Source organism: Molothrus ater, chromosome 2, assembly GCF_012460135.2.
Source record: "Molothrus ater isolate BHLD 08-10-18 breed brown headed cowbird chromosome 2, BPBGC_Mater_1.1, whole genome shotgun sequence".
Classification (NCBI taxonomy): Eukaryota; Metazoa; Chordata; class Aves; order Passeriformes; family Icteridae; genus Molothrus; species Molothrus ater.
The window spans coordinates 51,495,722-51,509,596 of NC_050479.2; the positions used below are offsets into that span (position 1 = coordinate 51,495,722).

A 13,875-nucleotide genomic window follows, 5' to 3' on the forward strand; every position below is an offset into this window, starting at 1 on the left:
TTGACTTTCCAATCTCCCTTGTGTTTTGTAATAGATATCATCATTAAGAATGCCTCTGATTAACTTATGAACATTTTTTAAAAATATATTGTATTGGTGGTCCCTTTGGAAAACATGGTTTTTTTTCCTTGTAACTCTTCCTAAACTGCCACAAAAAGATCATTTAAAAGATCAAAGTATAGTGGCAGATTAAACTTGCGAAAGCAAAAATATAGAGATGAATCAAATGTATGCAGTTACAAATTAAATGAAGATGAATGGAAGAACAATAAGGGATTCAGATCTCTAATTGTGTTTCAATATTAATCTTTCATTCTGCCATTTTTAGATAACAGTTTCTTTAAGAAACACTAATGTTAGAAATGGACACTATAGCATCCAACAGGTGATAGGTCTGGACATAAGGAGAATGAGTCTTAACTGAGTTTACGGAGTTAATCTTTTTGTTGGCATAGTAATACTTTCTAGTCATTAAGGGTACGATTTGCAAAGACATTTTTAACTGTTGGAATTTGTTTAAATATTTATTTTAGTGAAATCACAATGAAAATATATTTCTTGCTTGAAACAAACCCCTTTTCAGAATGCCAGCACCCACAAGAATGCATGACTGGCTTTTGTGACAGCTGAAATCTGTATAGTAGATGTTTAATAAATGGAGACATTTTATACTAAGTTTTGCAGATTAGTATTTTTCCAGTGGTGACATATGTATTGGAAAAAATCTTTTCAAAATGAGGTCACTGCTTTAAAAATGTAAGAAACATTGTCAAATTTAAAATGCTCTTTTAGGAAAGAATTCAGTAACTGCACATTAAGAGTGCCTTAATGTCTGCGACAAGCAAAACATCTGCTTCAGCAGCGGAAATGGAAAGTTAATACTTCAGATAAGCAAAGGAGGTTTTGAAAAAGAAAAAAAGAAAAGAGAAAAAAAACAACCCTGCTATAAACCTTACCCAAAACTCACATGAATTCTTCTTTGATCAAGGTAGTTCAAATGGAACAAATAACTCCCTCTTCCAATTAGTTTCATATCCTCCAGCCCTATTAGCTTTCTCTCCCCACCCTTTTTTTCACCAGATTTCTTAGTTTTATCTTTATTTGACCCTGGGAGGGAGAAGACTGAAACCAGTGTGTGCTGTGACCTGGCCCCACACATCCCCATGGCAGGCTTAGGGTATCCCTAAGGGGGTGTGTGCTCAGTTCAAAGCTGCAGTTGCCTGCAGATCCCACCTGACCTTGTGCTCTGCGATCCTGGACATCCCTCTTGCTGTACTGGCCCCCTAACACCAGCTACAAGTCCTCGCAAGGGAAGACATCAGATTAGTTGAGTATGTCACAGCCTCTTTACACTGCTGGCAAGCACATGCTGGGAGGCTTTTCTGCACCCGTGTCTAACATGGGCCCAACCTTTTGCCCCTAACCTTGCCCCAGAGTTTGTTTATGTAAACCAGAGAGTACACTTGTACCCAAACAGCCTATCTCAGAGCCACATGAGAAAAACACTATAAATCTAGCCGTTATACTCTGTCAGAATGCTTGACAATTTTTCCTGGGTGAATGTCTTCATTTTGCTGCCTTTCTGCTTTTGTTTTACTAAGACTGGACTGGGATATAAAGATTTGCAGTTGTTCCTGGGCTAGCTGCATCCAAGTCCAAGATGGAAACTGCAACAACATTTGTTTAGGATATGTGACACTTGCTGAACCTGCATGAAATACTTTGCCAGCTGACAGCATAGAAAAGTCCCACTGATCTAGTGGAAGGGAAAGAAACTAAAGACTAGGATGAAGCAGCTGTACATGCAGGTGTAATGTAGAAGTTCCCATATCCAACAAAAGGGATATAGGACAGGCAATATGATTTTGACAAAAACAACAATGTAAGAGAAAACAGAGACAGAGGGAAAGTGGAGAAGTGGGGGATGAAAAAGACTTTCTAAGAAAGTCTAAAACAACTCAAAGTTTAGAGAATCAATGTACATACATGGATGAATGCAAATTTCTTTCTAATACATTTTCATTCTTCATGTTTATCTAAATAAAATGTGAAAAGGCACAAAATTCTGCAAATTTTTTCTTCATAATGTAAAAGCAAAGTAAATGTTCTTGTAAAATTTCTCCTGTGCTTAAGCCCAGCAGTAACTAGTTAAATATTAACTTGCATCAGAAGCAGGAGACTATCTAATTTATAGTTGTAAAGGTTATGCAATTCTAGTCACTAAAATACAAACCCAAAACAATCATAAGGCCTTTGTATTTAAAATTATACAAATATGTAACACTATAGTTAAAATGCAAGTACACATCTCACACACTATGGATCGTAAACTACAATTTCTCTTGTATTGGAAATTCATAACGTACTTTCTTTAGCTATTGGGTTTCAAAATGAGGTCATATAATGTGAAATGGATTTTTTTTATACAATCAAGTGCTTAAAAGCTGTATTATATATACTTCCAGATTGTTTGTTTCTTTAGAATCAATTATACTCTAAAAGTCACTCTATGAGAAAATGCTTAAACTCTTCATACGCTATATAGTGTGCTTGTTACTATATAAAAATTATAACAATAAAGGTAAAAAGTCATAGCAGGTTTGAGCTAAACATTGTAAATTTCTCATTTTAACTCCCATATTAATGTGAGGCAGCTATACAATTTCTTCAGCAAAAACCTATTCATAGTTCTGAGTAGCAATTACTGTTGTTACTGCCATTAATGAATCAACAGAGACATCTGGGACTGGTGGCTGACCTGCTGCCTTGAAAATTTGGAAATGGTGTGGAAATAACACTTGAAAGCCATTTTGAGAGGTTTTCTACTGTCTCTTCCTTTCTCCAGTGGTAAGATGTAGTCTGAAAGGAAGACACTTAGAAATAGGCATCTCTCAGTAGGTAACTATACAGACAAGGGGAGAGAACAGCAGTAGTTTGAATGCCAATGGAAAGTGTAATGTTGAATGCTGTGGTTTAGCTCTCCTTGCCTTTTTAAGGCCGGGCCAGCTGGGGCTTTGAGCAACCTGGTCTAGTGGAAGGTGTCCCTGCCCATAGCAGGGGGATTGGAACTAGATGATTTTTAAGGTCCCTTACAACCCAAACCATTTTACTATTCTGCACAGGAATGGCATGAGTTTCTCATAGATCTTGTGTCATGTACAAGCGAGTATCCTAAACACGCTAGTAGGTCACAGGTCTGTAAACTGAACAATAATATTATGTACCAGGCAGCTAAACTCCCTTTATAGTCAGCAGAAGTGGAGAGCAGGATTTGGCTGTGAAAGACAGGCATAAGGGGTTAGTTCAGCTCCAACAGGGTATCCCACTTGCTATCCTGACTCTTCGGAGTGACGCAGTCAAATGCTTTATGTTTTGGATGATATATAGCATTTCACTTATTGATGTCCTCACTTAGGTGTCCTAACCTGGACAATGGATTATGCTTGCAGTTTTGATTCTAGAAAATGTGGACATTTTATATCAATTAGATATTCAAAACTGGGGCATGGAGCAGACACAGAAAAACTTTCTCCGTGAGGTTTCCTGAAGAGGATATTACTCTGTGTTCCCATGGTTCTGTTGGGAACAAGATAATGGAAACTGGAGACTGAGAGCTGCAGTTTGTCTTGGAGGCCAGATATCACTGAACATCTGTTATACCATAAAAAGAAGAAAAAAGGTCTTAGTATATAAACAATTTCTGGAATATTTAATAATAGTTTTGGTAAGTATATGCTCAAGTAATGTCCTAATTTGACTACATATTCCTTTCTGGGTGATTAAAGTGGCTGTACATCAGAAATGAGATTGTCTGTCTTTCCAGAAAAAATGTAAAATATGCAGAGATATTACTTTCTCAGCAGTCATGTGCTACTCAACTAATTATGCTTATAATTTTATAATTAGGTAACCAAAATGTGCAAATTTTGTTTCTGGGGGTCTTCAAAGACTGCCCTCTGTTTACATGGAAGTTGGGCTTAATTCCATTGCCTAAGGACAAGTATATAATAACACTTTATAACTTGTGGAGTATCCTTTTTGGGTAACCTGTGCTCTAGAAGAGTGGCAATCTCCCATGATCTCTGTGTCAAATTTCCCAAAGCTGAGCCCATCAGCCAATTTGGTAACACAACATGAAATCATATTTCAAAAAAGGGCAGAAAACACAAGACAGAGAGAGAGGGGAAAAAAGAGTGAGAAACATCAGGGAGAACACCAAGGTCAGAAGAGGAGCTATTTCCACTGCAGCCTGTGGAAGACACCAGAGTGGTCTGTTTAGATGGTTGCTCCTGAAAGAATCACAGCCTCTGAGGAGCCCTTGCCAGCACAGGGGAAAGTGGGAGGAGGCGGGACCCTTATGTACTGATCATCCTCCCTTGTTTTTTGGGAGGTGAAGTTGAGGTTGGGAAAGGGACTAGGAAAGGTATTGCAGTTAATGTTTATCTTGTTTCCCACTATCAAAATTAATGGTTACACTTTTTTATTCTAATTGGCAATAAATTAATTTTCCCAGATCAGTCTGTTTTTCCCATTACTGAAATTGTTAAATGATGTCCCTGCCTTTATTTTGACCCATGAGTTTTATCATTCCTGTTCTTACTATTTTTCCCCATCTCCATACCAGTGAGTTGTGGGAATAATCAGGCATCTGGGTGGGTGGTTTCCTGTTAGCCAAGGCTAATTGACTATTTCACTCCAAAACAAAAATATCAGTGTAGTTCTGGGTAGTATTGCAGCAGTAGTGATTCCAAGAGACACCTGAGATTGGTCTGTATCTGTTTTGATGTCTTCTGTCATTCTCCTAAAGAGCTTTGCACTCTCAAATACTGCCACATATTCCATGTTGTGCTTTAGGGCACCCAAAACAACTTTAGATAATGCATGAATTGCAGCACAGTTCTCACATTACTTAATGCCTTTTTAACTGGAATACATCGCTAAAAAGTAAAAATTTTATCTGTGGTGTGCAGAAGAAAGTACATGAGGCTCAGAGGAGACCCATGATCAAATGCTGTTTAGTGAGGGTGAGGCCAGTCTCTTCTAGATGGGACTGAAATTAAGCAGACTAGACATAAACTACTATATTCCAGTAGTCTGGACACCAAGAGCAACTACAGGAAATGCATTTTACAGTAGACACATAGAGTAACTGGAACAAAAGAATAAATATTTCACCAGTGAATAGAGCAGGGATGGTAAGCAAGCAAGAAGAGTAGTAGTATTTATTACAACAGACAGAAAAAAAACCCACTAAGCATTTGAAAACATACACAGCAGTGTGCCACATACATCAGATTCCAAACCATAATGCTAAACAAACTAATGTTCAACAGTTTAATGTTCCAGTAAAGGAAGAGGGCGCTGATGACAAAGATGACTGTGCAGCTGCTTCCAAGCTGCTACTGACAGAATATAGAATACAGCTTGTTTCTTTGGGATGAATGGGTTCAACATTGAGTTGCAAAGCAAGAGACATGGAAAAGACAGTGTGAGGGGAAAACTGAAATGAGGAATCATCAACCAGAATGATGACTTGCTGTCTGACATATGCTCTCCAAATTTTCACAAGAAAAAAAGAGGGAAATTTTTCAGACACAAAAAGAAAATTTTGACCACACTGCATTTTCTGAAGACAGATCATGAGTGGCTGTGATGCACCAGCATGCCAGGCAGCAGGGGACAGTGGTGACCACAACCAGTGCTCTGACAAACTAAAAATAAAACAAAGGTACTCTCTGCTTAGGAAGTGACAGAGATCAACACTGCAAAACTGAAAACAAAAGGGCAGTATAAGGAAGTCCAACATGGGCCTAAGAATGGGCTGACACTAGTCCATTATCATACAAGGGAAGCTCAAATGAAAGAAAAAAGGGAAGGGCACAGACTCAGTGTGATTCAGTTCATCTGTCACAACTGGGTTTTAGTATATTCACAGAAGAAATGGAAATGTGCTGTCTAAATGAGTAAACAATAATTGAAGAGCTAAGGAATTCATGGCATGGTACAATAAACTGTGAAACCATTTAGTATTTTTAACCAAGCAATGTTTAAAATGAGACAACCAAATGTAAAGGAGGAAAATTCTCATTGCTGAAACAGAAGAGATGGGAGGATTCTTTAAAGGGAATAATTAATAGCATTTCCTTATCTCAAGCACAGCTTTATATATAATATCTGAAAACCAAACACTAATCCCACCCCATCAGGATTTCAGGACAAGTTACAAACAAGAAGCTGACAAATAACAAAGAGGCAGGATATAAAATCACAACAGAAAAACTAGAAGTATTTGACTCTCTTCCCTGATGAAACAGATAAATGTTCTTAATAAAATCTGTGAAGGCAGAAAGGAAAAGCCTTTCTGAATAATAGAAATAAGGAAACTGGATAGCATATTGTGAAACAGTGACCTCACTGACTTAACAACTGGAGACAGCTTGTACTGCTCTTCATAGCAAAAATAATTTCCAGTGTGATACAATACATCAGTAAGTATACACAACTTACAAAAGCAGACAAATTCTGTTTGATAAATAGAAGATTAGGTCAACTACTTTTCCCTTAAACTCTTCCTCCTCAGGATGAGTCAACAGCACTTCCAAAAAGGTCAACACTATCCACAGAAAAAATTCCAACTCCCCAAAAAACTAGAAAAAAGAGCTTTAGCCAAAAACCCCCTACAAACAGCTAAACCAAAACAAATCTTCTTTTAACTCTTATGACAAAAGGTTACATTCTGGTAGGCAAAAACATCAGAGAAAGACAAAACCCCAATAAATTAGCTAATTCTGATTAAACACAATACTGGATTATTCTGACTCTAGAAATATGAATGAAAGGACCAGAAATATAAAAGCCCTGACCCAGTCAGCAAACACTTCTCATCATAAGGAGAAGACTTTTCTTAATCTCAAGAGAGTAATAAAGAATATAATTCTATTTAATTCTTATAACTTCAAACTCAAACCCTGACAGAAGTATTTAAATGATGTAACACAAATATGTAATTGCATTACAAAATAAAAGTTCAGTAACTATAGAATTTCTATTGCTTTTTGATAAATGCTTCAAAAATGGTAGATAAGGACCTGTTCAGATCCATTTTTTGGATCTAATAAATCAATATTTCAAGACCACATCTATGTAAGCTGAAATCAAATTACTATTTTCTATTACCAAATATTCACCACTTTGACTTTAATGTGCTCAGTACCACTACAAAAGGTTGGTGGCTACAACTCAAAATAGAGTGCTAAGAATTCTCTGAAACAATACACTTGTGAATCTGAAACAGTTCTGGAATTATATTGCTTGAAGGCTCCTCCTATTCAGCATGGAAATTATTAAAGCTACTCACATACTTAAAACCAAGTTTATGGACAAAGTTTAGTCACTCTGTGACACTGCAATTGAAGCAGAATGTAAATGTGAGGAAAATTATTTTTTTTTTAAGGTTCCACGAGGGGCAGCACATATATATCTGTGAGATTAGCAAATTGCTGTAATATGTACAAGTCTTAAATATCTAAGAAAAACTATGTTGATAGAAATCTCAGAGGTAGCTCAAACTGCTCAAAAAAGCTTACACTAAGTAGGCTTCACCACATACAGTTTTGTTCCTATTTTGTCTGGATAAGTATACTGCTGACTCTCAAACTGTTGAACCTTTGGGATGAAATGGACAACACTAGGAAAAGATTCCAAAGGGAAAAATAAATATTACTGATATCTGCATAAGGATGAGATTGACAGGACATCCTTCAAAGAGTGAAAACAGAGGCCCAAAAGAATATTCAGGTTTAAAGATGGTTACAGTTTAAGAAGGCATTCTCTATTATGGATGCAAAGTGGATGCAAGGTGTTCAAAAATGCAAAAGGAAAAGAAGTTTAAACCAATATTGAATATCAGACAGGGAATAGTAACCTGGCTTTCATACCTATTTGACCAATTTCTTAGCTGGCGAAAAGTGACATTGCTTGGTTTACTCAGGAGGAGCCTGGATATTCATAGCAGCTAGGGATTCAAGCCCTGATGCATTTGGATGTGTTTTGTTTAAATTAGAAAAAGGATCAAGAACCGGTTTGGCTACTAGTTGGGACTTCAGTAATAGAAAGATGGACATAGAGGCAGAGAAATAATTGTGTAGCAATTTCTCTGTAACACTTGTTGGCCTACATACTCGTGATCTTCTGTTGCTAGTCAGGAAAGAAGGCATTCCAGCAGTGATGCAATCAGAGGGCATTAGAAGCTCGTAGTAAATTAACTAAAGGCTGAACTTCTTTTAAATTAATAAATATATCACAGACACATTTATATGGTTAGTTATGGATGTTGCAATAAAAGTCTCCGAGGTTTGACCTGATAGCTCATTTTTTATCATGGGAATGGTTAAGGGATAGGAGCAGGCTATGAGAATCAGCTACTGTTTATTTACTCAACTGCAGGAAAAAAAAACCATTAAAAATCCAGCTCTGTGTACATGTGAAAAACTGTAATATATTCAGTTCATGTAGACTCTAATATGTTTGTGGGCATCATCATCATGAATAGGAAATAAAGAGTAGATTTAATAATTAAGACCTCCTAATCAATGTCTAAGTCCATGTGAGTGTATAAAACTTGTGGCAACTTGCAGAGAGCATAAAAAAATTTTCTAGAATTGAGTAAAATTCCATTACAAATAGTTTGCAATGATTGACCAGTAAAATCAAACCAATTATCCAAGCCATGAAAATGCATGCACTCCAGAATAATGTTGTGCATCAACAGTTAGTGGGCCTGCTCTCATGTGTAGAATTACTCTAGTGTATAAATTTTTCAGGACTAGGGCCAAGGAATATAATGCCAGACAAGAGAGCCCAAAGACAGTTGGCAGCCATTCAGGAAAAGTACTGGGGGTAGAGGTATCAAAACTGTGGACATTTGAGTAAAATTAATAAAACTATACAAATGAAAGATTTAAAAACCCCCAGATTTTTCAGACTTCACACATTTTTTTACAGTTTTTTTACATACAGCAGTTTTTTTTTGTACAACTTTTACAGTTTGTATTATCTTAAACTGGAAAGAAAGAGTCAAACCAATTCCAGGAATAGGTAATAAGCTGAATTTGGCTAATGAGAAGCAAGAACAAAAGGAAAGGAGGAAAAAAAGAAGAAAATAAAAAGACATCAGAAAATAAGAAATTGTGTGTTTAGACTTACCATAGTTCTTTCCAAGTCAAAGCTGATTATGACTGTTTAGAAACAGAAAAAAAATGGTCATTGAGAAAGCATTTAAAATGTTACCTTGATCACAACAAGTAAAAGATGGCACAATAAAGACCAAAAGTGCATACAAAGGAAATGGTAAGTGATGAAATAAAGAAAGGACGATTAAATATTAAAATAAATTGGGTACCTTAAGTGAAAGAAGAATTTGACATATTTTTAGTTCCACTTGTGATAGAGGCCTGTCTCAGATCACCTAGGATGCTTCTCACAGTACCAGCTTAGAGGTTGTCTTTTAGGTGTTCCAAATCTCTGCACTGAATATGCATACTTCTCTTCACGGACTGCATAAGGAGACCAGGCTCCTATCTCTGACACATAAACCATCTAAAGATAGGTTGTGTGAGTACTGGCTGGAAGCAGCTGCCATAGAATAATTGGCACTCTCTAGTAGTAAAGAAAAATTTAAAAGAAGAAAACTTATGGGGAAAAAAATCCAAACAATTCTTGAAAAGCAATGCTTTTCACATCTATTACATATCTTCCAAAAGATACAACAATACCTTTGCAACTGCAAATACAGTCTTTAAAAAGGACCAGGAAGGTTCAATAAAATAAACTAGAAGGTTCCAGCTTGCATGTTTAGACACAGGCAAGATGTCTAGTAAAAGGAAAATACAACCTTGGATATTTGTCCTGTGTTTAGTTAAAGGGTTGGATAGTGCCAAGAAAGACTTTTAGGAGACCTACCCTGAGGTAACTTTCAGACTTCAGGACAGGTATTCAAATATAACCATGGACTTCCATTAAAGATGCAACAATTAAGCAGAGTAAGGCAGTGTTTACTCCAGGGATTTTACAGCATAAATGTTCTTTATGTCAGGGGAAAAGAATGTCACTTGACCTGTGAAGGACATTCACACAGAATGGCAGCATCTACAAGCATTCCCCATTGAGTTAGGATCCCCACTTTTGTCCTCTAGGTTGCATTAATTTTGGCTGTGAGAGAAGGTAAAGTGAATACCCTGCTAAGTGTCAGATCTGATTCACAGGGTAAGCAACAGGATGTGAAGAGGGCACATCAAAAGCCCACAAAGCTCCATAATCTCAGTCATTCCCTGTACATTTATTTATGTAAATAGACTTGGAGGCATGCCCTGAAGATCAAAAAGTAGCATGGTGAAATTACTTCTCTTCAATGAGACTGGGAGGTTCAACGCTATTTGATGGATTGAAGGAAAAGAGTTTACTGATTTAGATAATAGTTAAAACAAAAGACAGCATTAATCTGATGTTTACGTGGTTCAGATATGGGATACATCTCTCATACAAGCATTTCCTACAGTGGGCAAAGAAAGGAACAAGCTCTCTTTGACCAGAACCTGTGCTTAGGAAAGGCAATGTTTATAGGTTTACATTCTCCCTTTCCTTCAATCCTGCTTCTGGAAGGCAGTCAGGTTTAATGTTGTGAACTGGGAAAATGGACCCTTACTAATGACCTAGACCAGAAAAAAAAATCTCAAACACCTTTGCCAATCCATAGCTTTTAAAATTTATTATCCTTAACTTTCCTACAGGTGACCCAAGCCCACCCTTCTTTTTACAGTCATGTTAAGAAGCAGGCTGTATATTTAGAGTCCATAGTAAAATAGACTGCACATTTACAACACTGATCTTTGCTTTCTAAACTATGGTTTAGTCAAGTACGTTGTAGTAACCAACATATAATGAACACTAACTACTACAACTACATTCTTCTTCTTTGACTCTCCAGTAAAGTCATTTGGAGGACAAATAATATTTCTAAGGGGTTTTCCCACTCCATGCTGCAGTTCATTACATAGTAGTGAAGGGTACTAAATGCAATGAGATGGTTACTCCAACAATATGGGTATATATAAATTAAAAATAATGTAAAATGAAAAGGAGACAGAGAAAATCAAGATAACAAGAACTGCAGGTCATCCTCATGGATTGTAAAAATGAGGCCTAAAAAAAAATTAATAATGAGCAATGAACTATCTCTAGTGTTGAATTCCCTGCCTCTCTCTGGGCTGGCATTAGCTGCCATTATAAATTGAGGGAAGAATTCCTAAAATAATTGCAAATATCCACTAGAGATTCTGCACACCAGTTAATGTGTGTCTGTGGGCATGCTAACAAAGGCAATTCCTTAGCAAGCAATACGTGAGTCGCCTGGGATGGTTAATGAATCTGCTTGTGGTAAACTTTTTAGTACATCCTACAGAGACCTTTTAAGCATGTTGCTTTTGGAATTTTATTATTTGTATAAAGTTCTTTTGACTGAAACTCATATTTCCTTTTATTCAGGAGATTCTCGCAGTGCAGTTTTCACTGTGCTACACATTTAGCTTTGGGGAAGCTTATTGCAAACCTGTTAGTTGATATCTGCAGTGGAGAGTATTGTTTTCTGCTTTATTTTAAAGTGAGGGGGTTTTGTTGTTTTTATTTTTTGCACTGTTTAATTTGTACATAATATTTAATCTGTAGTGCCTCTCAGAGAGCCAAACTGCTAGGAAGTTACTCTTTTCTGTCACATTCTGCAAATATTAAACTCCAGCTCCCCATCATCATTTACAGCCTGTCCCCTACAGAGGGCACCTTTGTCTTATTGGAATTGCTTCTGCAAAAAAGATAATCGCTGGTTATCAGAGAAATAACTGAGCCTTAAAGAGAGCTCAGACTTCTCGCAGACACAAGGACCTCGCTTGCCTACGCTTTTTAATTAACCAAGTTTTGTACTGTTACTCAGCAGCAAGAAATAATGTTTCTTTCTGCATTATTATAGCGTCTCCTAAGAAGCGAGGCGATGAACTGAAGATTACTAGAATTTACATGAGAGGTCAATGAGTGCTGAGGCAAATTAAAGAGCATAAATTTAGGGGCTTTTTCTTTCTATCAGTAATTAAGGGATTTGTCATTAAAAAATGTTTCTGAGATGGGTACTAAAAACATTGTCTGTGGGAAAACAAGCTGTAGAAAGAAAGTCAACCATTTCCCAAATAAATCTTTCTAACAGACCTCCAATTAGTAATTGCTATCTGAAAGCTGTTCAAGTGGAAGAAAGTAAGATTTTATTCTTCTTTGTAGGGTTAGATTATCAAAACTGACCCTGAAATTTTTATTTGGGAAAAATAACAATTGACTGCAAGACTGAGTCAAAAAGTAATTTTCTTCCTGATTTTTTTTGGTGTGCTATTATTTATGAAGTGTCAAGTATATAATTCTTAGTATCTACTGGTTCTGAATAAAACTAGCAATACTTTTCTTCTCAAGACTGTTTCCCAGCTCAATCTGTAACACCATCTTCCTTTACAGGCCACTTCACAAATGTGCTAAGACAGATGCAAACATCATTGATTTGTAAATGGCAAAGTGAAAATTCTAAAGAATAATCTTTCTTCTGTCATTTTATACATGTCTGACTATTCAAAACAAGCTACAGCTGTAAAAAGAAGCATAAGACATTGCATTTATGTGACTCCCAAACAGGCCAATACTGTGTTAGTTCACATTAACTGGGGGGAAAACACATGCATAAATGCATTGGTCGCTTTGCATAATGCTTTTTTATGGCGTTCCTATCAATAAAAGTCACAAATAGCCTTATAAATTTAACAGGAGGCAACCTGTTGCAAGAAGACTCTAACTTCCCAGGCTGGTTTCTGGGACTGACATTGAGTGTAAAGAATCTAACACAAAACCCAGCAAGGAATGTGCCCTGCCTTCCTAACATTTTTCTAGAAGCTCTTATAGAAAATGCATTCATGTTTACATTTTCAGCTTCAAATACCCAGCACAAAAGCATGGGAACACAAAAACCTGAATCTCTAGTCTAGGCTGCTAAATTAATTAAGCAGGACTCGTATTCGTGCGTAATACTTTAATGCCATTGGAAAACTGTTTTAGGGAGCATTTTAGCAAGCTCCTCCTGTGTTATAATTTTACTTCCTTTTTCTTCTCTAATTATAAGCCCAAGCTGGATTCCTACCTAATGAAGGAATCTTTTGTTTTTTTAAGATTTCATTTCTAGAAGTCAATAGGAATGTTGCCCATGTAAAGATTGCAAGATCAAGAGCTTGTACCTATAAAAATGTCCAATGTGAATATATGTTTTAAGACATTTACAGTAATATAAAACAGTTGAAGCTACATTTGCACTAGTGCCAGGAATGTTTCATAGAACATGATGGTCTACACTGTAAAACTGTTTGAATTGCCCTTGGTACACTTTAAGCATCCTAAACCCCAATTCCTGGTTGCAGTTTGAAGGAGAGGGAGGCTGCACATCTGAGACCCTCCCAGCTGGAAGTCTACTACTGTTACTATCCTGTTTTGAACAGCAGAAATTTACAAAGAGGCATATGTGCTAGTTGGCTATTGCATAGGAACATTCCCAGGCAAGTTTAACTTGCTAGCATAAACCTAGCTTCCAAAACCGTGTTTACTGCAGCCATTACACATCACAGTATTTAAAAGTATTCAGCTATCAGCCCTTACTTGTAAACTGTATGTTGAATTTTAAGTTTATATCAGTAGGAAAGAAAACACTCAAGAAAACATTTTCTCAATTATAGGTACTTCTATATGCATTATTTTCCTTGTAATTGTTTCAGCTTGATAGGAAAAAATAAAGCTTAGAGC

At 36.6% G+C, this 13,875-nt stretch overlaps 1 long non-coding RNA gene across 1 annotated transcript in view; it reads right to left on the reverse strand.

Annotated features, from left to right (window-relative positions):
- LOC118686950 (uncharacterized) overlaps positions 1-9,236 on the reverse strand; it is a 29,129-nt gene extending 19,893 nt beyond the window's left edge. The window contains exon 1 of the long non-coding RNA XR_004980279.1: positions 9,205-9,236. This is a non-coding gene — a long non-coding RNA (uncharacterized LOC118686950). The remainder of the gene's footprint in view (positions 1-9,204) is intronic.
- Between the last annotated feature and the right edge of the window lie 4,639 nt (positions 9,237-13,875).